Source organism: Betta splendens, chromosome 11 (genome assembly GCF_900634795.4).
Source record: "Betta splendens chromosome 11, fBetSpl5.4, whole genome shotgun sequence".
Lineage (NCBI taxonomy): Eukaryota > Metazoa > Chordata > Actinopteri > Anabantiformes > Osphronemidae > Betta > Betta splendens.
In genome coordinates, this window is record NC_040891.2 from 12,029,369 (window position 1) to 12,054,260 (window position 24,892).

Consider the following 24,892-nt stretch of genomic DNA (forward strand, 5'->3'; position numbering starts at 1 on the left):
AAGAGGACGGCGGCGCCGGTCCGTGAGCCCGTTTCCTTGCTGCCCTGGGTGGAGTCTAACGTTTGGATGTGTTCACTCCACGCTCGTGTTGCTGGTCTTTAAACCCCCCCCCCCCCCCCCGGAGGCCGACGGCGGACCGTTTTGTGGTGCATCGCGTGTTCCCTCGCTCTCACCCGTTTCAATTTGTCTTCATCAGTCATCCCAATTAACTCTGGGATTAGATCAGCCAGTGCCAGCCACCCCAGTCCTCCCTGCAGCCCCCCACCCCCCATCTACCGCTCAGGCCACCTCCACCTCCTGCTGCTGCACACCTTCCCATTCACGGGCTCAGCATTAAAGCGTCAGGCTCCGAACTGAGCAACAACGATCCAATTAGTCACACACAACAACTTATCTTATTACAAATGATTATGTCACCAGCAAAGACACGCGGAACTGTGTTTGCATTGACTTCCAGTGAACGCGCGATGAACACGTTGGCTCAGCTTCTCTGAGCTGATGCTGGAGCAGAAGAGGAGAAAGGAAAGGGTTAAGGCAGTTTTTTTTTTTTTTTGTCCTCCTGAGGACGCAACAAGACATGGTCAGCATTTCGGAGCGAGGCAGTGAGACAGGACAGGTAGATGTATGGCTCCGGCGTCTGAGGCCTCTCCGAGGTGATTTCTGATCGCTGCCTCTCCGCCAACGTGTTTTACATAAAAAAACAAAACATCAGCACATTCCCCAATCCCCCCGTGTGCTTTAAAGCGTGTTTCTAGCAGGCGAAGAAACTCACACTGACAACTCCCGTTTTTATTAAGCCAAAGAGTCATAGTTTCCCTGCCTCACTGTCACAGTTTAAATAACAAGCGTCTGTCAGACAAACGCTGTATTTACACAAACTCTTATCTAGAACTCTGTATTTCGGCCTTTTTGTCTCTGCAGTGTCAACATTTTGCCTGCTTGCGCTGTGATGTGATCTGCTGTGCGACTTCCTGACGTCTCAGCCTCCTCCTCTCGGGTCCTCGTTGCTCCTCTCCAGCCCTCGGCCTCCGCCGCCGCCTTGCTTTCGGCCTTTTCTAATGCCCGTCTCGTGCGAGGGCTATCTCGCCGCCATCTCGCCTCTTATCTCTGCATTATCTCCCGGGTTAACTGAGCAGCGTCGTCCCCGCTATCGCCCGCCAGCATCGAGGTGGTGACCTTTCCCTCTCACAGCATCTTCAGCTGCTTCGCGCTTCCTTTTAGGCTTTTGTCGACTTTGACAGATGATTATTATGCTTTTGCATTCTTCTTAGATGCCAAATGTCAAAACATGTGATTCTCGGTGTCTTACTCCCACGTCCTCTCTCCCGCGTGGGGCTTCTCCCGTGCGACGTCTTTGTGTCTTGCCAGCGACTGTGATTCGTCTTCCTCCGTCGTCTGCGTGCGCGTTGTTTACATGGCCGCGAGTCCGTGTTGCTACATTTGATTCGGAGCCTCGTATGATTCATAGCAGATGGCTGCCGCCCTCCAGGGGAGCACGACAACTGAAGAAAGTTAAAACCGGGGATGGGAGACGAGACGGGAGCGGGAGGAGGAACCAGGGATGTGATTACCATCAAACCGAAGCATCCATCCCTGTCTATCCTGCCTGCGTGGTGTGTGACATAGATACAAAATGTCTCCCGGGCTAATTTGCAGAGCAGCGCACACTCTTCCCAGATTCATTTTGAAGTTTGCAGTCAAACAGAATCAGCTCTTTTCCCTCCGTGTAGTGAAATAAGAGCGGAGCCTCCTTAAATACGTGCTCCAGGCTGTTTGCGCATCACTTGATGCTGCTAATGCCTCTTTTCGCTCCCTCCTGTCTTTCTGACAGCGAGGTCCGCGTCTTATTAAGTCCCGTTGCAGGATATCTAAATCGGAGCGCCGTTAACCTGCTCCGTCCTCTGCCACATGCTTTATAGAGGTGTGGGAGCCGCTGAACCGCATCCGGGTCGGTGTTCCCCTATTAACAGAGCATCAACACCTCGTAACTGTCAGAAAAAGGACGAGCGAGCTGCTGGGGAGTCGGTCGCTCTGAGGCCCCGCGCAGCATTAAGTTAACTTATAGAGATGCTTGTTTTCACATCGCATCGCTGTAACCGGACCGAGTGACCCGTGATCCTCGCCGCCTCCGGAGCAAACCGGCACTGGAGGATGGATCCCCCCGTACGGCTGCGCTCGCATCGTCCTAGAACTTCACCTTCAGCCGGTGCTTTTGCAGGAAAACAGTCGTATTTCACGTTAAGTGCAGGAAATATGATTGCTAATATGAATGCTTTTGCTGGAGATATTTATCGCTTGGTTTATACACAGTCACAACCTTCACTCGGCATCAAACTGCACATGTCGCGTGAGAGAAATCCACGCTTCCTTTCATTTAAGCTTTATGTCTCCACTGTTGGACACCAAACAAGCTAAAGATTAGCTGAAGCTAAAGAGTTTGCTTGGTTTTACACTATGCTTGTTTCAGTAACAGCTGTATGGACCCAGACATCATAAAGAGCCATACATGTAACTACGGTATTAAGGTGGTGAGTCTTGTTATATATGACTTAAAATATAAGATATAAATAGCTTTGTGTAAAATGAATATGGATTTTCAGGTGGCGTGTCTTGTTGCATCTGACTTACAGTGAAGATGATTTATTTTGCCTTGATCAACCAGCTTCGTGATCCCCATGGAAACGGTCACACCCCACCCCGAGAGCTGAAAGCCGTGCTTGTTGTTTTTGTTGCCTCGAGCCAGAGGGAGGCAGGGAGACGGGGAAGGCGAAGGGAGAATGGGGGAGGAGGGACGGTGAGGACGTGCATGAGGAACCAGGGGAAGTAGAGATGTGACTCCAATCAAATTATTGGCCAATCAAATCATAATGTGAGTAATTCAAGGCTTACATCGACAGCCCTAATCTGATTGCATTGCATTAGGGGCTCAGAGGAGGGCTCTTAGCGAGCACGCTCACCGGGGGGTCTGGGAGGAGGAGGCGCTTGGAGAGGTCCACTTTCTGTGCGAGACGCGTGTCTGTGTGCGAGACGCAGCCATGATCTGAGTTGTCAAGCCGACGCTCACCTCCGCGCCCGCCGCTTCCCCGCCGCCATCTGTTTCTGTGCCATTGTCCGACGGCAACGTCTCTCATTTTCCTAATTACAGAGGAGGATTATGATGTGTTTGTTTCCTGCCCATGGGCTCCGCGGCCACATGTGACATGCTTTAGGTAGAGAAGCATCATCTATCCTGTAATGAGTCCTGCCAGTTAGTAGCAATAACAATTCCTATTTTGCACACGATATGTATATTAAATATACTATGGCTGCTCTTTATTTCGTGCCGTATATTCATGCAATCATGACAGAATTGTGCAGGATGTCTGGTGGGTAGAAGCACATGGCCAGGAGAGCTTACACCTGAAAAAACACTACGACGAGGCCACTCATTCGGCGAAAGGGGCTCCGACGAAGGTCCGGCCCTTAAAAAGGCGCAGGGTTTCCAACATGACGGCGGAGCTGAGCGTTCGTCGAGCTCCTACGCTCCAGCATCCACCAGGCCGGCGCGTTTCTGCACTGATTTGCATGTGGAGGTTTCTTAAATTAGTGACCTCAGCACACACACACACACACACACACACACACACACACACACACACACACACACACACACACACACACACACCGTGCGCTTAGGGATCGGCATTGTCGAAACAGCTGCCAAGGGAACAGCTTGTCTCAGAGAAAGGGAGAGAGAGAGGGAGCACAGGGTAGAGGGAAGGTAATCAGTTTTTGGAAAAATACTGCCTCTCTATCCGCTGCCAACATTTCGTTTGTGTTGTGGCTTTTCTCTTTTTTTTTCTGGGCCAGCGTCGCCCTGGCACCGCGGCTCCAGCCACCCACCCCTCTCCCTGCAGTTAATTCAACAATGGGGGGTTTAGGTCGTAAACTGACAAAAACCAGCAGCCAAACAGAATCCGCGTGTGCCTCTGTGTCTGTGTGCAACTGTGCTCTGGGAGAGCTGGAATATTTCCTCGTTTCAGCCATATGCTTATTTGTGGGTGATAGTCAGGCGTCGGTAAACACAAAAAAAGGCTATTGTTGTGATACCAGTCAGTATCCATAAGTGAGCAATCACCCCTTTTTTCTAAAAGCTGGCAATCTGCCGTCTCTCAGCGCCGTGGCACGCTTCCCTGTTCTCCCACACACAAATCTGATTCCATCACGAGCGACCGGCTGAAGCCGTCGCACCAACACGGCACCAGTTGAACCAGTCCAGTTGAACGAGCGTCTGCGCGGCGGACGCGGCTCGGGAGCATCCTCCCGTCGTCTAATGAAGCTCGTCAGCGCGAGGGGAAGTGACAGGTTCGGCAGAGTTCCCAACCTATGAATAACCTCATCTCGTGGAACATATGGGCCTTCCATCGAGCGAGCGAGCGAGCGGCGAACAAAGCGGCACGTGCGAATCGGGCTGTCAGTCAAGAAGGAGCCAATGGAGGCAGAGCTGCCGTGCACCAGTTTCTACTGTAGCATTTATTGCTTTAAATAAAACGTGTGAGCTGCTCTTAATTGCTTTGTGCCGAGCACCAGCGCTGCCTGCTCCATACTGACGCTGAGCTAAAGCCAAGATGTTTTCCGGCCTGTAGCCTGAGAACCAGCTAAACAAGTTTGACTGAATAATCCAGCATCCAGTGTTCACCCGAGCAGCATCAATTAGGCTCAAGCGAAGGGTCGATTAGTCCCCAAAAGGACGGCCGGAGGAGCCGCTGTGAGTCATGAGCGCCGGCTCCAGCCGTAGGCAGCGGCACCGGGAGCCGGCTGTTTACATGCTGCGCGGATGTATACAAGTGTCCGCTGTCAGATTTTTAATGACTTTGGAACGTTGGGAGACGCTGCACAGCAGCGCGGGGAGCAGCTTTCACCGCTGCGCTGCTTGGGGAGGAAGGAGGAGAGGAAGAGATATGATTCAGCTGCTCGCCCAGCTCTCGCTCCCACGTCCCTCTGTTCCCCTCAAAGGTATGGTTAATACATAAGGGTCTAATTGCGATCGCAGCTGCAGCTACTAGCCTCTGCAGCGGGTACTCCGTCGCTCTGCTCATCCTCTCAGGGAGGGGACCTCTGCTGCCAGGCCTGTTGCTTCTCAGAGAGTGAGTGACAGAAGCCAGCACATCTGAAGCCGTGTTTGTATTATACTTCCATATTATCTGGGTCATGGGACGCCATCACTGCTTTCTGTGCCCTGTTCGCTGCTCTCACCTCCTTCACATGAAACACAAGGCGGCTTCTCTCTCTCTCTCTCTCTCTCTCTCTCTGTCTCTCTCTGTCTCTGTCTCTCTCTCTCTCTCGCCGGCTCGCACGCTCTTTCCTTTTCACTCTGCATTAATGGATGCAAATGGAGGCGTGTGCGGGGGAAAGGAGCTGACATTTATGCCTCTGATTAGAACATGCAGCCCCAACGTTTTGTAATTGATTGCAGTCATGGACAGCACACACTCACCCGTAGCCTCTCTTAAAGCCCCACGCTGCTTTCTGCATCCCATTAGTGTGTGTGTGTGTGTGTGTGTGTGTGTGTGTGTGTGTGTGTGTGTGTGTGTGTGTGTGTGTGTGTGTGTGTGTGTGTGTGTGTGTGTGTGTGTTTGTGTGTGTGTGTGTGTGTGTGTGTGTGTGTGTGTGTGTGTGTGTGTGTGTGTGTGTCCGCACCACACACAACACGAACACGCAAATGGGCGTTTGATACGCGAGCACGCTCGCACGCCTGTGTCTGGTACACGTGTGCATATCACACACAGCTCCTGCCTCATTGCGTCCATCTGAATAAGAGGCTTTTTGGCTTTGACGTCCAGGACAAGTGAAGAGAGGTCAAGTTGAAGATGTAGATTTTTGCTTTTCAATGTGAGGTCATGAGGTCGAGACGCAGGAGCTCCAATGTCGAGGCGGGTGCAGACGCCGGGTGAGTGTGAGCTTCGCCTCTTCGACTCTTTGTCGACTCCTCTCTTTGCATGTAAATGTGAATACATGCTTGTGTGTGTGTGCGTGTGTGTGTGCGTGCGTGCGTGTGTGTGAGGAGCAGCAGGAGAGTGTAGCAAGGTGCTGTACAGTAATTAGCATCGCTCTCACCAGGGAGGCTGGATGTGTGGAGGGGCCCATTAAACACATCGCAGGGACAAACACCGAGCTGCACCGGTTCTGCTGACTAGCAGGCCTCCCCCTCTGTAATGCTTAAATCGCATTAGCCTGCTGAATTACCCACCACATCCACAGCAGACGCACCACACTTAGCAGCACAAATGAGTCATATCCAAGCGTGCCTCCGATGTCATCAATTATTACGTCTGTTATTATATCAGAACATTGCAGCAGTTTGACAAATCAGCCCTTCTACCGTATTCGTGTAGTTCCGGGCCTTGAACTGCGTTTTAAGGTCAGTGTTGACGTTAATGTTGTGAAGAGTTACCGCCGCTGCTAAAACAGTGAGTAAACAGTTCTGTCACGTACTGCGCCGTACGCGGAGCCGGGTGAGTTTCAGAGCCGCGCACGCGCGTCCACCGCCGGCGCCGCGCGTGGGTGTGGAATTCTGCCGCGTTGGCTGGCGTTTGCGCTAATGAAGCTCTGGGTCGGCGCAGGCCGAGAAGCCGCTGATGGCGCCGCGCGTCGGCCAGGGAGGCGCGGAGCGCAGCTTGAGCGGCGATGCAGGTGCAGCCGCGCGCTGTCGACGAGGGCGTCCGCTCGGTTTTCCTCCCTAAATTAAAAACAGGAAGGAGAAATATATGAGCCACATGAGTGAAATCATTCCCTATGATTAAGCTAAAGTGCTTTGCTTATTTAATCAATCACGGTTATTTACTGAATAAAATGTGACGGTGACTATGTATTTTCCAGGTCCACTAATTTGCAGCAATTTCCTGAAAATTCACCTGGTTACGTTATATAAATGAGTTGGTAATTGCAGTATTAAAGTATTAAGATATTTTAACAGTCGAAGCAGTTGATTAATTACTTTTAATTAGTCACTTTTACTAAATGATGTGGCAATGATTTGTAAAGGTAATCCAGGCTACGTGCTAATCAAAATTAGCATTAACTTTATATTAAACTCATTTGTGCTGCACCTTTGTTGAAGTGCGTGTCACCCACAAACATGGAGCGGCAGCCGGACGGTTTCAAACGTGACACGTCCACTTTTTCACTTTATTAACTCCCAGGATGGTAATTAATTTTCTGTTTGCGTAGCTGCATTTCGCTGTCTCTCTCGTGTTCGTTACACATCTCACTCGCCGTCTCGCTAAGGAGCTCAGCCTGACCTTACAGCAGCGCTTTGTCATTTAGTAGCCACACACGCACACACACACACACACACACACACACACACGCCTTCCACGTCCGCGATCCAGCACAGGGAGCAGTAATTAGTTAGTGCCCCCAGGACTCTGACAGGCTCTTTGTGACAAGAGGAAAGGGCAAGGTGACATTTTTGGTCAGCATCGTGATACAGCCATTGTGCTGCATACTTCACAAAATTACCAGAAGGGTTGAAAGTTCAATTCCCAGAGCTCACTTTGTGCTGATAGAGCGCTCAACCTTTGTGGACGCTGCCGGGGCGTGAAGGTGCCCTTGGGGACGCCGTGGCTCGTCTCCGTTTTGACTGAACTGTTCCGGCCTCGGGACGGTCCGAGCCCCGTCTATAAACCACCCCCGGAAACGTTCAAGCGGTCGGATCTGTAGTTTGGCCACATGACGGCGGTGGCACGTTCTCGTACCTGAAACAACGAGCGCCAGGAGGAGGAGCAAAAGGAGAACAACAATGACACGCACGTGCGGACACACAAATATAAAACCAGGCAGATGGTGAAGACCTCCAAAAACGAGACGACCGCAGCCTCTTAATCTTATCTCATTTTCCTCACTAAATACACAGCATGTTAATGGGTGCCGTTAGCTGGAATCACCTCATTGCGTAAAATTCTGCCTCTCCCAGCCAGACGCGCCGTCACTCCCTCCTTGAGAGGCTTTAAACCCACCTTTAACACCCCCCCCCCCCCCCCCCCACACACACACACACACACACACACACTCCTCAGCCCTGGCTACGATGGCTGTCACTTTAGATTTATTCTCATAACAGCTCTGATGGATGGGCCAAGAACATAACTAACTGGCCAGCCACTAGCTCCCCGGTCCCATGACCTCATCGCTGGTCGCCTGGCAGGGCCTGGACTTTCCGTCAGGCCCAATCGGTTATTGGGCCTCGGTGCCCGTTGCCGTCTTAGTCTGGTGCCGCTCTCTTTTCGGGCCTCAGCGCTCATCACAAAGCTTTCTTCAGAGAGCAGCTCCCTGCAAGTTGGAAGCGCTTCAGCTTAAAGCCTTGAATGTGAAGGCAGCGATGCTCCTCCATGCCAAGCAGTGGTGATTAATGACTACGGCACATATAGAGACGGCGCCAGGAAGATATAGGTCATTGTTGTCTTTGCGCTTTAATAATTTGGGGTCGACGTCTGCGGAGGAGCACAGTCCCTCTGCTTTCAATGAGCAGCGCTCGTAAAACACATGAACACATTAGAGTGAACGTATCCTTTGGGCGCCTCTTACTCTTCTTTTATGGTGCAGCATTGGACGGACACGTATCACGTTCTCGTCTATAAACTAGAAAAGCCTTTACATTCATCAAGTTTTATAGGCATTTCTTGGATTTATGTTTTCACTCTTTAGCTCCTTACACTTTGCTTTTATGTTGAGCTTCTATCTATCTATTTCTATCAGCTCCTATTTATCCCTGTAAGTCTTTCTTTACCCCCTCTGGCCTCCTGCTAACTGCCTCCTCCACCCCCTCCCCTCCACTGCTCCCAGCAGCTGAGTGCGTGTATCATCCACTGTCAGACCCAGGCATCACATCACATGGCAGGTTGGCAGGCTGACCTTGTCCTGCACTTCCTGGGATTCACGATGGGGCTTAGCTAATCCACCTAGCCCGGCTGGCCACGAAACATCTGCTATTTTAATTACAGAAATGATGTGTTTTAATCCCACTAACTCGATCCAAATGTGGAAAGCAGAGATGCTTTACTGTGTCTGTGCCCATGCGTGTGTGTGGGTCCACTTTCACTGGGAAATATTTCACAATTCTCCAGTCAGAACAGAAATATGGGTGAATTCCTGCTTGGAGGATGTGGCTTTACCAGAAAGGAGGATGTCCTTAAATCTAAATTTGGCTTTTCACCGAATCCTGTGATCCTAATTCATACAGATGGACACAAACACACACTCAAACGCACGAATGTGTCCGTGACACGCTTGGATGTGGAGATTTGAGGCCCGGGCCTGTCTGTGGTGTCTCCCATTGAAATCTGGCTGCACTACTTAAAGTGAACTCAGAGAGAAGTAAACACAGGGAAACCAGATGGTCACTGCTCTCAGCTCTGCCAGTGGCGGCTAGAAAATGATCCGTACAAGCAGGCAGAAATGATTTACATACTGTATCTGTCCATCTGTCTGCCTTTGTGTTTGAGATGTGCTTTAGGACGTTCGGTAGTTTCCCAGCGCTTGCACTATATGGTTTATTAATTAAAGGCTGATTATGATTATTCAGGGTGTTTCCCACAGCAGTATTTTGATGATATTGCAGGCTTGTCTAGTTATCCCTGAATATGAAGCTGTGCAAAAACACAATTATTCATTTCTAGTATAAACAGTAGTTTTGAGGTTAATGTCTTTGAAGGGATCGTGTTCCTTAGTTTCTCCATTATTACGCTTTGGTTTCCTCTCCAAGTCGCAGTGTGAGGCCTGTTCTCTCAGCCCAAGCGCCATTTTGGCTCCGACCGAGGCCTGTGTTTTTCATCCAAGAGCTCTGTGACAGAGTGTAATCAAATCTCGGTCTCCTCCTACACGGGACACCAGTCATCTCCCTCTGTCAGCCGCAGGAGATTTGTAGGCTCATCATGTTTTGGTCGAGGCTAGTTTTCTATATACCCGCTGCCGGAGGGCAGGCGAATTGGATGTGGACGGGCGAAGATGGTGGAGATGGTGGCGAAAACATATTAAATGCAACCCCCAGCAGTTTTCTTAGCCCCTTGTTTAGTTTGGACAAATCCCACAGTGGTTGGTACCTGACAAGCACTGTGATGTATTTGTTGAATTCCTCCATCCAACTGACTCATTCGTTATGTTTTGACTCTGCTTTCTTAGAATTCTTGCCCCAACTTTTTCACCTTCGCCACCGAGCAGTGCAATATGAAATATCACTGCAGCAACACATCCACGGAACAACGGCCCGTAGGCGCCCGTGGCGTCGCCTCCCAGACCGAAGCGGGCTGAGTATGATGTCGACGGATGGGCGTGAAGGGGACGGAGCAGTCGTGTGCGTTTATGCCTGCGTTATGTTATAGCCACACCTGTTGCCTGCCTGGCGCTGGTGTGTTTCCATGTCTGAGTGAGCGTGTGCAGCTGCCGTCATGTCGTTGCGGTGGGGAATGCAAACTTGGCCGGCACATCAAACGCAGCGTGTCGTGTTGGAGCAGCTTTACTCGGGGCACCGCTCGCTCGCTGAACTTCCCAGCGTTTGAGCTTGTTTACTGTGGCACATGCCAGGCCTCCCCTCCATTTGAAAAGCCTTCAGCATGTCGTTAACTCCCTCCCAAAGGGAAGCCTCCATGTTTTTCCCCTCGCGGGTATACAGCTTGTCAGAAGCACAAAAGAAGAAAATTGCCATTGCGTTGCTTCAGGAGTTGCTGTTTTCTGTTTCTCATGCGCTGTTTGTTTGTTGGGGGTTTGCAGGAAATTGACAGAACTGTAGTAGTTTTCACTTTTTGCCTGTTGACTGCTGTTTGTGTGTGTGTGTTTGTGTGTGTGCGTGTGTGCAGAGAGAAAAACAGCAGCTTGAATAGTGTGAGCTTATAATCAGGTGTCAAGTCCCCGAGCATTAGGGTAAGCGTCCGCGTGGTTCAAATAACAGAAAGGTTAGAATGAAAGATCAAAACAGGACGAACGAAAGCTACGAGGAACGAGTTGAGTTAGAGAAATAGATGACAAATCCTTTTGAAGTGTTGGGAAATCTGCGCAGATTTACCTCCAACAGCAGCCGATAGCATCTCAAAGGCCTCAGCGAAGCAGAGTCTTTCATGGTGGGCTGTACCCCCGCTGGTGCCGGAGTCCTCCAGAGCGGCCTGGTTATCCAAGGTCCTCCAGGAAATATCCAGGAAGCCGGGGTCCACGCTGGGGTCAGACTACCTCCGCTGGCACGGTGACTGAGCAGAGAGCAGAGAAGGGGAGGCAGGAGAAGTCATTATCCGTGCGGAGGTCCTATCTGGAGCTCTCCGGGGGGACTGGATGGCTGGAAGTGAGCACTGCCAGGCTCGAATTTTAGGTTCAGGGAACTGCTGACGCGGGATATTTAATCTCTGGTCATTTTCTTCTCTTTGTTGTGAAAAACAAGGCCTCTGCTGCGGCGTGTTTCTTCTGGGTTAGACGGGGGATTTCCTCATCAGTGTCACAACCTGGAGGGTGATGTTTACAGCGTGGGAGTAAACCATGACAGGAAGAGGGAACATCCACACATACAACTAATCTGTGTGTACGTCTGTAAGTGAGGAGGATGGAGACGTACGCTGTGATTCGGTTCTGTCACTGCTCCTGCTGCTCGTCCAGGGACCGGGGCCGTCGTACTCTCACTTCACAGCCCTCTGCTATAAATATCAATCTAATTCCTCTTGAATCGGCCTAATAAGAGCTAGCGAGTGTCGGCACGGAAACAGGCTGCACTGCAGGCAAACAGGATGAGATTGGACAGGACCGACTAGAATAAAACAGCCACATGGCCGCGGAGCGCCTTCAACATCTGCATCTGCCTCCGAGAAGCCAAAGATGAATGAAGTCACATTTAAAATATGATTCATAGAAAAGCCAGCCTTCATCAGCGTAGGTGGCTCCCAGTCCAAAACTTTGTTCCTATCTGAGATAATGATGTCAGTGTTGTTTACAACCTCCGGTGGAGCTTTGGTGCCGTGTTTTATTTTACACGCTATACGTTTGGACTTGATTACCTTAGCATGTACGCGTGGAGACGCTGCGCAGACCACACAAACGCACACGTGTGCACGCGGCCCCGTCTCCGGCGATCCCTAATAGCCCCGGTTTATCTTCAACAGCTTCCAGGTGTGCTCGGCTCGGCTGGCACGCTTCCCCGCAAGACAAACAGCCCGCGCTAGCTAACGCGGCCCCCGCGCTAGCTAACGCGGCCCCAAGCGAGCGTCATCAGTGACAAAAGAAGAGGCGCCGCCGCGTGTAATCCTCAGCGTATCTGACAGAAGCATCCCATTGTCACCACAACTCGGAGCGTCGCGCCTAATGATGTTTTATCACGCTTTCGGCGTTGTGTTCACATTTCCCCGCATGTTTAAAAAAAGATGAAAAAACACCTTGCTTCAGAATGCTCATGTCAGTTAAAGGGGCGATTGATACGCCGTCTCTTCCCGGCTCCCACCCTCCCCCTCGGTTCCTTCCTCTCTTCGCCTCATCTCTCCCTCTTTTCAAGATCTTACGTTTTCACTAAAAGTCCCCTTCTCTCTGTTATCATTCCACTAGAGGCTCTCAAAAGGAGCTTTGATATTGAAAGCAGGCTTGGCATGAAAGGCAAGGGTTTAGGGGAATGTAAATGCTGGGGGTCTTTTAAAAGGAGATCTTCCAGTTAACGAACACCTCACATTCTCCGGCTCTTTCTGCACTGCTGAATTCTGTTCATTCTCCTTTGCATGTGACAGAGCGTGGATGAAAAATTGATTCAGGAAATTTCTTTTTAGTCATTTTTTATGGATTTGGGTCAATTGAAATTGATGAAATATTGTGACAGAGGCTGAGGCATACAGAGGTCCTGTGCCATATTTGGGAACAAGTGGCACCAACAGTTTAGAACAGGACCTGACCCTTGACCTTTGACCCCATTTAAACCTTTTATTCACTGAGTAAGAAAATGGAGCATATTTCCAACATATTCGTGCTTTGGCCATGGTGTCATCCCACATCAGACCAACACAAGCCAGAGTCTAATGTACTTGTCAGCATCTGCGACGTCACCCGCCTATGAAGCCTGCTGTGAGCTCCAGTTACAGCCCAAAGACGGCATCCTGCAGCACCGCGCTCCCAGCTCCCGCACCGTCTTCCGTTCTGTCTGTTTTTCGTTCGCACCCTGCCGACACATCACATTCTTCATATCCAGACTTTCCCTCCTGTGGCTTGTGGTGCTGCAGTACTTCAGCTCCCCGGCCAACGTCTGACAACTTAAGCTGTCCGCGAGGGGCACGGTCACACGGCTCGTCCCGCTCTGCCCTCGCGCTGCTCGAGTCTTAACAGGAAGCTGGTGGTAAAAAACAAATACGTCTGGGGGAAAAAAACGAGTTTCTTTCTGCACTCTCCCGTACACAATCTTCTTCAAATAAGTCCGGTCCTCGCTAATGAGTCCCCGGAGGGTTGTATCTCTCAATTGCTCTCTTCAGACGCCATTACAGCCAGTATGGCTTCAAAGAGTTGGGTGAAACCATTACCATAACTGGGGACTGCTACCTGCCTGGATGGTTCAAAACATTAGGAAAACCTGCAGTTCGCTAATGGGACTGAATCGACATGACTTGGAAACAAGTGCCATGGGAGCTGTGGATGTTCAAATCCTGGTGTGTGGACTTCTTCCTTAGATATTTGCTTTGATGCCTGCAACAGACTAGACTTAATAGTCGGCTGTGCTCCGTACAGTACGTGGTTAAGCGCTGTGTACTCTACTTTCCGCTTCTCTGTGCTCTTGTACCTGTTATCAGCCGCTGCCCTGTCAAGGTCACTGCTCATGATGCAGATTGTTCTGTGGCTAATTAAAACTCATCGTCTTGGTGATGAAAAGATAATACAACCAAAAGATATTATATATAACCTACAAAAACTCTTTCAAAACTCTGCGGCGCTGCTAATTTGCCGGTGTCCTCTGCCGACGGGGGTGCAGGGGTGATGCGCAGAAGCAAATGTCAACTTGCATGTAATTCGGCCGGTCAGCCATCAAGTGGGTTCAATTAAGCGCTAGCAGTGGGGTTTCGTCTTCTCGGATGGCTGAGGACGGTCTAAGGGCCCTGGTCACCCTCTCATATACCACATCTGGCAGGTGTTAGACCCATGGGAGATCAGGCTGCGCTTCTCTGGCCCTGAGCCCTGCAGGAGCTGTGCTCGTCTGTACTCAGCAGCACGAATGTCAGCTCAAAGTCATATCCTTTAACTCACATCCTTTAACTTGAAAGAAACTAATTAAGACAAACCTAAGGAGGTAATTTGTTCATTGCAAACAGCTAATTGTTTGTTAATTATGTCGCAGTGAGGCTGTATGTTTTAACCAAACCGCAAACACAATTCCTAGTGACACTGAACTAGTTTGGCTAATAAATTGATAAAAGGCAACATATGCACTGTGCTGCTGTCAGATGCTCAGCTCCACACAGCAGGCGGCATCAAAGGCTGACGACCAACACATATCTGATAAATGGAAGCCGCTAGCTCCACCTGTTGTAAGACGGACTTCTACTGCCGCCTTAGAAAGGAAATCTGAGCTATAATGGTGCCAAATAGGAAAATAATGAAGGGAGGCTTACTGCCCTTCGCAGCATTGGCGAGGGGGTCATCAAGAATGTCCATCTCCAATTTACTCAATCTTTGTTCAGCCCTCTTACACCAGGCTGTTGAATTGCTACACCCATCTTTCAACGGTGGTTTGTGTATTTTCCGCTGTACTGAAGAGGCAATTTCCTTTGCAGCTCAAGTGGCAGTTGTCTTTTGCCTCCTTGTTCAATTAGAGGGGAGGGGGGAAAGAGAGCTAGAGGGTTGCCGTAATATGTCTGGTCAAAATAAAAGCTTTTTGCAGCGACATTGTGTCATCCATCTCCCAGTAAATGATACATCTTCCTCTTACAGCAGTCGGAATGACCTTGTTTGTGCGGCCCTGTTAGCAGCGAGCGGGACCGGAGGAGGCAGCCTGGAAATGAGTCTGGTCATTGCCTAGAGATGCGAGCGGCGGGGGGAAGGCGGTCTCATCGCCAACCTGCTGCCCTCATCAGGGACACACTTTGGCACCTAGCATCAGATTAGCCAGACACTCATTAGGACTGACCTTGGAACCAAGCAGCGTCGAATTTAAGAGGGGGCGCTCCCACAACAAACAGACGGAGGCAGTTATTCCTGCCGTAAACATTTTCTCAGAGAATTCAAGTTTGCGCTGAACGGAGGATTAATGCGGGATGAGGAGAGCGCGCCAGCGAAAAAGCAGGCTAGTCGACGCGCAGGACTCCATCTGAGTCCTGCGCGTCGACTGGGGAGCCCGCTCGCGCCGCGCTAATTACGCTCGGTAACGAACTGAGGTGTTGGGAGCGTCGCAGGAAGACAAAGGCTCCGAGCCGTCCGGCGGCCGGCGAAGCAAAAAGAGCCGCACGCACCCATTCCGAGTCCCACGTGGACGGAGGCGTGCCGGCGCCTTCCCTCCACCCCCCGGTCGCCGCCCCCGTGTTACGAGCGGTGAGATGGAGCCTGGAAGCTGCCGGAGGAGCCGCTCCATCAACCTCCGTTCCGGCTTCTGCGTCGCAGGCAACACTGCCCCCTGTTGCGCAGGAGGCCACCTGCAGCACGTGATCCCCTGGGGTTCAGCGTAAATGAGGAAGTCCCGGCTCTCGAAGCGGCTGTGTGTCTCTTTCATTAAGCTGCCAGCGCCTGCAGGGAATCTAGCACTCTTCCCACGCATCAGTGGCCACAGTGCACAAACAGCAAACAATCAGGCTGACTTTCAACTGTGACTTTCAGCAGAATGAAACCAGGCTCGTCTCCTACGCTCCCTTGATCTCACCCACTTTTACTCTCTCTCTCTCTCTCTCTTGTAGTTTCTTTCAACTGGGAAGGAGAGTTTGCTTCTGGCACAGTTTAAATGAAACCTGCCCTCTCACCAATGGATTCTAACCTTTAATATTCTGTCCCCTTTGTTGGCAAGTTGTATATCCAACTTTTATCATGCCATGTGTATCATTATCACCCTGTGGCCCCGTCACCCTCCTAAGAAACGCTGGTGCGTCGCTCTACCGAGTCCAAGCTACTGTCAGATGAGATTATTGAGTTTCAACTTTGACCCGTTCCTGTTTATAAATCATGCTGCTGTAATTTAAAGGCTTTGCCAAACTCGGTTCACATGCGTTGCCTCTCCTGACATCATAGTCCTAGCTGCCAACATACGACAGCATTCAGCCTCCATCAGGCCTCGTAATTTGTTTGTGTGTTTACTACAGAATCCTGCCAATTTTATTAAAGCCAGAGCAGCTGAATGCGTGACTGTGGCCCTCGCGCTCCTCCGTTCCTCCCTACTGTCTTGTGTTCTCTCTTCCAGCCGATCTTCCCGTGCGGAAAAGCCCCGTAGCCCCGTCTGCATTCCTTTCCAATTAAGCCGGCATCATCTGATTCCAATTACTCTAATTATAGCAGCCAGGGATATGAGTGAGCGAGGGAGGGGAGGACGCGGAGAAGTGGAGTAGGGGAGTGGAGCATGGCAGGCCTAACAAGAGCGCAGGAATGCGAGTGTAGCCGGGCTGCCTCCAGGGCACTCCAATGGCAATAACAACAGCAGTAACCAACATCACAGCCAGTGAACCTGCGAAGATTTTACTGCACACTCCCTGTACTTGTTAATGGCCGAAACACATGATGGTGCTAGACGCACACACACACACACACACACACTTAACAAGCCCAGGCTAACCCAACGACACGGCTGTTGTTACTCACGCTGATGATGACGTGATGAACACTAATCGCCTTGATTTGGACTAATGTCGGACACCTGGAGCCCACCAGCGCAACCTCTGATGTCATTATACACAACAACACCATTTATGCGCTAGCGAGCTGCCAGCGCTGCGGGGTCACCGGGCTTGTTTTCACAGCCGACTGCCCAGGAGGAGATGCCAGGGCGCTGCTTTTAAAGACCCGTTTGAGCGGGTGAACACATTTCTCCGAGCCGCAGTCTTTTTGATTCCCCCACTGTCTGCCTGTGTCTGTACAGCTGTTCCTCCCACCCCCCGGTCGCTGCATCACCTCAGATCATATACTGTAGCGCCGAATGCATCTCACTGTTCCCGTCGTCACGTTGGGATGAAAGACTGTGGCATCAAACATCTCCGTGTTAATGATGCAGCTCATTAGATGGCGTTCAGACGTTCGCTGGTGCGTCTGTACGGTTTGAAGAAAGCTAGTATTCCCCGTTTTATTCTGATGCAACAGGCCACAGGATCAGTTCCTTAAGCCTTGTTGTCGTGCTTTTATCATTTGTTAACTGATGTTAGTGTCGCCTCCCACAAAGCCGCTTTGCACCTCATTCAAGCACCGGGGGCTCGACCAGATAATGACAGCGGCAGTGACCATGGCGATGCCCTCCTGAATGACAGTGATAAATGATGTGACAGTTAATTATGTGGCCACACAAAGCACGGATGTTTATCCAAAGTCACCTCGTGTGCGATTTCTCCTCTCACTTCCGATGACCTCTGGGTGCGATGACCCTCCTCCTGGCCTGCAGTCCAGAGTTCATCCACTCTGTCATGCTGTCATGCGGATGCCGTTGTCCCTTTAGCTGCTGCCAAGACCTATGACATCCATCTAGATGCTTCCATGCTGCCGCCTTAAAAGCCAGGGACTCCCCTTCCTGACTGCCATCAGTCACGTCTGAGTATAAGCGCTTCTCATTCCCTCTCTCTCTCTCCAGATAGAGCAAACCGTTAAGGAGTGTTTCCCAAGTTTCCATGGAACAGGAGTGATGGAGCCATTGAACTCAGCGGGACACCCAGGGTGCTTCGTTAGTTCGCTTCCACTGTTATTAGAGCCCATAACAAACACATTATCTCCTGCTGCACCACTCCTCTTCCAGGCCATTAAGGGTGATAATTAGACTGTAACAAGCAGCCGTCCCCTTTATATAGGTCATCCACCACTAATGACGCCCTCACTGAAACACACAAAGAGGAGATTTGGTTTGCATTCGGAAACTTAAACTGCACCGCCGTGGAGCCGTGGACAGATTCACCCGGCGAAGGGAAACTGCCCACCGTTCTGTTTTGTTGCATGATGATTACACGTTTGGTGTAATTAATCTTTTTATCGCCTGCATAAGGCTTTAGTGGTTTTATCAGGGTTTTCTTTCTGCCGAACGTTAGACGTGGGAAAACACGTGTCCCTCAAATAATTGCTAACCGCTCTTTATTTTAATTTGAAATGTAATTATGAAATTACAGTTTTCACAAAACGTCCATTATTATCTAATTGCTAAAAGCATCAGCAACTCTTGATTTTTATTGAAATGAGCCGGAGACCACACCGAACGGTCTTAATGTCGTCCATCAAGCTCAAACATATTGGCACACAGGCAATTTGAGGTCATTTGGATATGAAAAATCTTTAACAAACAAGAAACTCCTGCGTTAGTTTATTGTATTAGGATAATTATGTAAACTACATGTAAATAAAGACTGACATGTTTGGTGGGTATGAAAATTTGTTCTCATGTTCGGCACAAAGTGACTGAAACAAGAAGGATTTAGCCGGTTTAAAGTGATTTTCTCAGGCGTGAATGAGCTCAGATAAACCTTGAGTGTGTGTGTGTATTCATCTACGTATGCTTTTCCTCGCTGTCTATTCCAAACCTGATTTATAGCAGCTCTAAAGAACCTGCAGTCGCTGTTTGAAAGGAAACTAATACCGCGCATCGCCGTTTTGTAATTGAAAATCATTGCATCAGTTCCAGCACTGAACCTGTCTGATGTCACATAAATGTTGATTTGTTCTGAGTGGCTTTCTCTACACAACACTTCCATTATTGCTTTTTTATTACTTTCGTTGTTGCTGTTTTCCATTGAGAAATAATTCTTTAATATGTATTTCAATATTTCGGCAGTCCTCGCCCCCGTCGCGCCGCCGTTTCTCCGAGCAGACGTGATAAAACCGAGGCGAGGTGTTTCTGCCGCAGTTAGACGCTCGGCGCTCGCACGGCGCCGCGCCTCGGCGCCGCAGCCCCGCGGTTCCCCGGTGGGTCGTGGCACATGGCACAAGGAATAACAAATGAGTCCACGACCCAGGGTAGTTATGCCGGGTGTGTTTGAGAAGCGGGCAAACGGCGTGTGCTATTTGCTTTGCGGTGGATTCATAAGTGAAAATTGCATTGTGCCTCCATTCGGGGAGCAGGTGATGGAGTGTGGATGGAAACAAAGAGATTGTCACTCTCCTGGTTTCTGATGATGCTGTGCTACTCTATTTAAAGGCTCACACATCCTGCCTCTTAACACAGTGTCTGACTTGTCAACATACTGTAGGTGTCTTCTCCATTCAACAGCTACTTCTCCTTCCTCTCCTTCCTCTACTCCTTCTTCTTCTTCTTCTCCTTCTCCTTCTTCTTCCTCCTTGTCTTTTTCTGCTGTGACCCATGCATTCGACTTCTTATTCTCTCTGTCTGGGGGGGGGGGTCATGTGGGTGCAGCCTATTGAAGCCACTTACCATCCACTGCCACGGCTCATTTGACCCATGCGCTGTGGAGAGAACATGCATGACGATTTTATGATGCGGTGAGGCCCGTTCCGAGGATCGTACAGCGTTTGAAGTGGGGAAGAGGCCGCGGCGTGTTGAGAACACATGGTCATTGCGTGTAGTTCTGAAGTGTCGGTCGCTGCGGAGCATATCTGTGATCTTGGGAGGTTAGAGTGGTGGCTCCCCAACTATTCTGTCTGGTGCAACCCCACGGGCTCAGTTACTAGTTCTGGAGCCACTCACCACTCATCCAAATTGTTTTTTATTGCAAAAAAAATCCTGTGGTTGTGGTGAATTCCTGACACACAAACTCTAGATTATCCTGTTATTTCTGAGTGTTTTCTGTGTTACATTCTTCTCTTCTCTCTTCTCTTCATTTTTCTTCTGATTTGTCTCGTGTTTCCACTGCAGAATTGTAATTTTGCAGTGAAGGAGAAACAAAAATATGTTTTAAAATCATGTATCTTCATACATTTAAGTACACAAAACATTGTATTTCTCCTCCGAGTTATTAGGATTCTGCTTGTGTATCTTTTTATTGGATGCAGTGATATTTTTGACTGGCAAAAGCACGTACCACTAAATATTCAGGCCTCATTTTGCCAAGTTGCCCTTTTTAACAACTACAGGATGTCATGTGTTTAGTTTAGTTTCTCTGCATACAGCAAATTTTCAAATGCTCTTAACTTTTTGGAAAACATAGAAAGAGGAACATTATTGCAGTGGGGATTTAAAAAAGGCTCAAAAGCACAAACAATGAAGGAGGAGAGAAAAGAAATGAACTCCTATCCATAATTTACGGATCCACTAGGTTTCCTGCATCAACCCACAGACGTCCTCTCGTTGGTCAGTAGTGGAAATCAAACCGCTCCTTTCTATCTCCTCCAAAATTAAAACCATCACCAGCGCTCGCCGCTTCCACATGATGTCAGCCAGGAGGAATTCAATCTCAGAAATGATATCATGAATGATGCATAAGATGGAAAAATGCATTTACCCTGGCGACAACACAATGAGCTGTTGTTGCAAACCCTGTAATGGAAAAATACGAAGGTTACAGTGATGAAAATGTATTATGAAACTAGGGAGACATTTGCGGATGTCGTCCACCCCTGAGCTGAGGGACTGCGGCCGAGGACGTGGCCACAGATCAAGGTTTTTCCTCTGTTCCTGCAGCGGGACAGTGAACGCGTCCTTCGATCATCTGGGAGCGTCGCATGTGCGTCCCCTCACTTACGCTCAGGCCCAGGACCATGTTAATAATGGATTTTCGATACAGGCGCCACATGAAATTTTAATCTCCGGATTATTAGCTCAGCGAGGACGACACGCGATCAAATCAGGGGGTCGTGATTAAGCAGGTGAAGCACATACGGACCCATTTAAATTCACATTAAGCCAGCATCAAAATGCATGAGCCGTGACATTGACGGCCGCGAGCTAGCGCCGTTTGGTGCCGCGTACTTTCAACTGCAAAAGCATGTTGTAAATACATACGTCGGCTACAGTTTTATGTTCTCCCAAAGCTGTTTTTTGTGCCCCTATGCTGAAAGAATATATTAGCGGCTCCGCCGGCTGAGCGGGCCCAGCTGAGTGTAAGTAAAACAAAGCCCCACCGCTGCGTTCGTGCAACTCGCAGGCGCCATAATGTATCAGCCACTTTTGTTCCTTACGCAGCATCTATCATCTCGGCATAATACCGACGAGCGAGGAGCCATTTTCCGTGAGCGGTAATAGGCCCGAGATTGACAGCGCGCGCATGTTTGCGTGTGCACGACTGTGCGTGTGCGGCAGCGTCGCGTGTAATTATGCGAGTGTGCATCTTAAAACCGAGCTAAACACCTCGGCGCCTCTGGGCGACTAGGACACACTTTGTTGTCATTGGCTCGGATTGCACTCATGGGGAGAATTCTGCCGCTGAATAATGTGATGCATGAAGCTGGCGCTGCAGCAGCGTATGGTAATTTGTAGGATTTTTATTTAATCAGGTGACGTTTTATTTCAGCCCGGCAGAACCACGCGCCAGCGAGGTGAACTTATAATCTGTAGCTCCCCAGCTTCATCGGCTGCTCTTTGTTTAATCTTTCATGGAATGAAAAAAATACTTCGTCTTATGACAAACTTTGATTTACTTCTGCCATGAAAAGGATCCTGAGAGGGTAATTAATGTATGTTTTTTAAGCCGCCATCTGTTCCGTGAGCGACTGATCTTGACACTGAGCTACTAAGACTGATCCAGTGTGAATAAATGAAATGATTGATGTGTTTGGTAGCTTATTATTTGAATCATGACAGATCAGGAGAACACGCTGACGACGAACTGCGTCGATACGCTGTCGATACGTGGCAGAGGGCAGGTCATTGATTTGTGTAGTACAAAAGAGTCCTTGGCTTTATCAGGTGTAAACCCGTTTCGTCAAGATGCACCGATCCACGACGTAAGCACAGATTTTATGTGGTGCCATCACACAAAAATGATTTCAGCAGCAACAGAGTTCATAATATAATCGATGTGTATGTCAAGTTGCTTACATGCCTTCAGAGAACTGGACATAAAAACACAGTAACCCTATTTTCTGTGTCTGGGAATTTGCAGATCATTTGATTATCCCTGAAATTTTTGAGATATTAGTTATAATGTAGAAAAGCTGGCACCTTAAATTAGAAACATCAAACTTTTGAGCAGTTTCTGATTTTATTTTAATTCAATTTAAATTATCTTGTTTTTGCACCCGAACTGTGTCGAGGAGCTTTCTGCAAATGTCCTGAACGTACATTTCCGGGAGGTTTTGCCACAAACAGACCTGGAAAAACAGATGTAATGTCCTTTGGTGGATGCAGTGAAACACAGGCGAGTGGTGGAAATGTGCACCGATCAGCTACAAACCTGTGCTGAAGCGTCAACCGACAGGTTGCACCGAAGTAATTATGGAAATGAATTAGAGCAAAGATGATATCTGCTGTTGAGCAGAAGTATAGGCTCGGCTTAATTCAGCTCCTACAGCAGTGATAACTGTGTCTCTATCTTCAGGCCTGATCTATTCGGGTCATGTTTAACTGACAGGTGTTCAGGCTGTTTGTTCAGACGTAATATGGTAATTGGACTGAAAATGGCCGCCGTGGGTGACGGCACACATCCGTCGCCTCCAAGCTCTGTTTCTAACGGAGGGTTCGAATGGTCCGACGAGCAGCTACTCCAACCTGATTTTCCCACAGAACCCGGTTCGGTGGCTCCAAGTCTCGGCTCGGTGGACGCGCGCTGCAAATGGCTGCTGCTGGAGGAGGCTGGGAGCCACGTGTCACTCAGGGGCTTTGCAGCAGACGGAGCGGAGGGAGTGTCGAGGAAGCGCCTGTCAGCAGCCTCTGCGCAGTGAAAGGTGGCGGGACAATGGTGGGAAGCGCTCATCAAAGGGGTGGTGCTGCCCGGCTGCCTGCGCTGCTGCCGGCTGTTGTCTGACCAGCTGACGGACTCATCGCTCCTTTGTACTTCCCCCTCTTGGCGCCTTCGGCCTCTCGCAAATTAAAGCCCAGCTTTTGAAGCGAGCTGAGGCGCTTCCCAGTGTTCCCAGCGTCCCCTCATTCCCTCCCCTCTGCCCTTTGCCTGGATTCTGCCGACTCAGGCTCCCGCATCAGATCAAGCAGCGCTCCCTGTGGCGTCTGTGAACCCGTCAGCGGCAGAAAACCTCGGTGCAGGACGAACGCGGCCACTTCCTGCTAGTCCGCTTGTGTTTGGCTCTAACCGGGCTCCTCCGGGCCGCTGGTTAGTCACACAACGGGCCGCAGCGGAGAACCTGAGGGAGCGGAGCGGGGATGTTACATCAAGGAGTGGCAGCTGCATGCGCAGCCCTGGTTGAGCCGGTGTCTGTGTTTAGACGAGCGGCCACGAGGCCCTGTAGAGCCAATTACACCTGCAGCTCGAGCTGAGCACAGAGGGCGAGGGAGGCGGGAGGGGAGGGAGGCGGGCGGTGGAAATGGAACAGGTTGATGGAGGGAGCGAGCGAGAGAGGGCCGCGGGCCGCCCCAGTCGGTGGGGGCTCCGACGGGCAGGAAGGGGCTACGGAGAGGTCAGCGGCGTGAAGCGAGGGGGGGAGGGGGGGGGGGGGGGGCAGAATGGGGTGAAGTAATGTTGGACATAGAAAGGATGTTGGCAGCTTGGATCCCCATCGCAGCCTTGGATGCGCTGCCCCCGGTCCAGGCACATATCTCTGTCTAACTTTTATCAGTTAAACGGATACAGCCCTGAGAGCCCCATAGGCGGAACATGACACTTCTAACGGCTGACGTCTGTTTTCCCTCAAGCGTTGTCAAAAGGCAAAAAGAGCCTCCTTTAATGTCTTCTATCTGCTCGTCACGTCAGCCGCCTCCGCGTCTGTCCTGCTCCTCAGCTTCTCTCACCTTTTGCACCTTCATCCTTTTTTTCCTCTTCCTCCTTTCTCTCCCTTTTCTTCCCTTAACCCAGATCCTTGCCGCTTTTCCCCCTCGCTGCTAACGCGCCCCCCCCCCCTCCCCTGCAGCATGGTAATGTTCTCAGAAATTACAGTGAGGTAAACAGAGCCGGGTGTGGAAATGAAATAAGTGCTACGGGGCTGCCAGCTCCGGCGAGGGGCCCATCCGTCAGCGGGAAATGACAGCCCCCCCCCCCCCCCCCCCCCCCCCCCCCCGTCACGCGCACAGTTGGACTCCTCCCGTCCTCCTGGTGGCAAGGTGAAGGAATTATGCTCATCAAGGGCCCAGAGCAGCCTGGAGCCTTTCCATTAACCTTCTACAGCACTGGTCAACGGCGAGGGGACCGACAAGAAGCGGGGGGGGAAACCCACAGCTAAAACAAAGGCTGGGCTCCGTGTTGTGATGTAGACATCCAGACAGCGACACGGCCTCATAACGACTGTAGGACAGGTACACACAGGCACACGCGCCTCAATTACAGTTTCATTCATCGCCTGACAGGCGAGCGTGTGCAGGGGCTGACATTAAAGGGAATTAAATCTCCCCTGTCTCACCCCCCGTCAGAACGGCTCCCCTCCTCCCCTCCTCCCCGTCGCCTTCTCATCTGGGTATTTAGGGCTTTGTGGCGCGGAACGCCATCAAAGGGGGAACGTGGCGCAGACGAGGCCTCCCCGCGATGACCCCCTCCAGCGGACGGAGCCCGCGTTCGAACCCTGAAACGCCGACATGACGAACGCGCGGAAGGCGGAATGGTCCGTCTGCCCCAAACTGGGATCATGCAGCTCCTCCCTGCTTCTCCCAGAGGCTTTAATCAGATCAAACATGTCCTGTCAGATAAGGCGGCTAATTAATCAGAGGAGGGAGCGGCCTCCTCCGCTGACAGATGGGAGAGACGGAGGC

The 24,892-nt window shown here is 50.4% G+C and overlaps 1 protein-coding gene across 7 annotated transcripts in view; it reads left to right on the plus strand.

The window, feature by feature from the left end:
* rbms3 (RNA binding motif, single stranded interacting protein) overlaps positions 1-24,892 on the plus strand; it is a 172,569-nt gene that overhangs the window by 99,780 nt on the left and 47,897 nt on the right. The gene's annotated exons all lie outside the window — the stretch shown is intronic.